Raw genomic sequence first — 2,055 nt, 5'->3', positions numbered from 1 at the left:
GTCTTGAAATCACTGAACTCGTGTTTGTGTGCCAGCTGAGCGGTCTACTTGCTTCGATTAACCAGAAAGTGAAACTGTTTACGCCAGAAATGAGCAATTAACCGATGGAGGGGGCCACAATTTTTCGCCAGGGCAAGTCTAATTAACATGTTGGGAATTTGGCAGACGGCGTCGTGCCTCGCTCGGTGTTCCAGCGGGACCAAGGGTGGCTTTTCTTGGTGACAGAAATGTGAAAGCAGGTCTAAGTTGTGGCACAGGTGGTCTCATGCAATTTTGGTGGATTTGCAGGCAAACAGACAGATTCTGAGCTCCACAAGGGCCCATAATCTGCTTCCTGCACTCACCGAAATACAGGACTGTCTCAGAAAATTTGAATATTGTGATAAAGTCCATTATTTTCTGTAATGCAATTAAATAAGCAAAAATGCCATACATTCTTGATTCATTAAAAATCAACTGAAATATTGCAAGCCTTTGATAGTTTTAATATTACTGATTATGGCATTTTTTTTTACTTGGTCTGAGAAAATATTCTAATATTTTCAGATGGGATCTCTGAGTTTTCTTAAACTGTAAGCCATAATCAGCAATATTACAAATAATAAAAGGCTTGCAATATTTCAGTTGATTTGTAATGAATCCAGACTGTGTGGCATTTTTGCTTATTTAATAGCATTACAGAAAATAATGGACTTTATCACAATATTCTAATTTTCTGAGACAGTCCTGTATGTCAAGCCTAATTTAAGATTAATCTATATTTTTTTACATACCAAATTCCCATTTACTTCTTTTTAAAAATAATTTTTTAACATAAACCTACCAAATAAATCTTATAAGATACATATTGATTAGTCTTAATAAAGCCTGTTTATATGAAATGCATAATCCTCATTTTTCTGTATTTAGTATTAAAGTACAATTGTTTTATTTTTACATTTTTGAGATGTCGGCATTCAGTTTCATCCCCCCCCCCCCCAAAAAAAAAGAAATATATATATATATATATATATATATATATATATATATATATATATATGTATATATATATATATATATATATATATATATATATATATATATATATATATATATATATATATATATATATAGGACATCAAGTATTTTTCACGTAGCAGCCAAAATATGCTATTTATCATGGCTATATGTAACCTGATTATTATGCAATTTGGAGTGCAGCTTGTGCACTGTGCAGTAAGACGATCATTTATTTATTTATTTTTTTATTGGTACAAAACAAAATGTTTGCACATTTAAAAATATTAAGACCAATTTTAACAAAAAAAAACCCAGAAACACTCTAAGTTGATTTTGGACCAAACAGATTTTATAATAATTACATTTATAATAATATATATTTGTTTATGTTGGCAAAAACTTGAATTCGGAGTGCAGCTTGTGCACTGTGCAGTAGGACGATTATCTTATTTATTTTTTGGTACAAAATAAGAAAATGTTTAAACGTAATATATATATATATATATATATATATATATATATATATATATATATATATATATATATATATATATATATATATATATATATATATATATACATATATATATATATATATATATATATATATATATATATATATATATATATATATACATATATATATATATATATATATATATATAAAGAAAATTCCTTGGAACACTAATTATGCAAGTTGCTTTTGGATGAAACAAAATTGGTTCAATTAGGTATTTAAAAAAAGGTGCAAATGTATCAATTTAAACAACTCAGAAATTAGTACATAACCTCTTTTTGCGATTATGCTTATTTTGTAATTGTGGAGTGTAATTGATATTTGTAATTGAATTTCAACTAAGTGCACAGCCCTAGGTTGAATATTTTAATGTTGTTTTTTTTCAGAGTGGGTTGTATAATAGTCAGTTAGTTATGAATATGATGTTGTTTTTGAAAGCAAATGTGTATGTGTACTGTATTTGTAAAAGTTTAATGGGACCCCATGAAGAATACCGTAGCTGTCAAAATGATGATAGCAGCTAATGGAGATCCAAATAA

Source organism: Festucalex cinctus, chromosome 3 (assembly GCF_051991245.1).
Source record: "Festucalex cinctus isolate MCC-2025b chromosome 3, RoL_Fcin_1.0, whole genome shotgun sequence".
Lineage (NCBI taxonomy): Eukaryota > Metazoa > Chordata > Actinopteri > Syngnathiformes > Syngnathidae > Festucalex > Festucalex cinctus.
The sequence above is the reverse complement of the archived record's forward strand: the minus strand, read 5'-3'. Positions refer to the sequence as shown.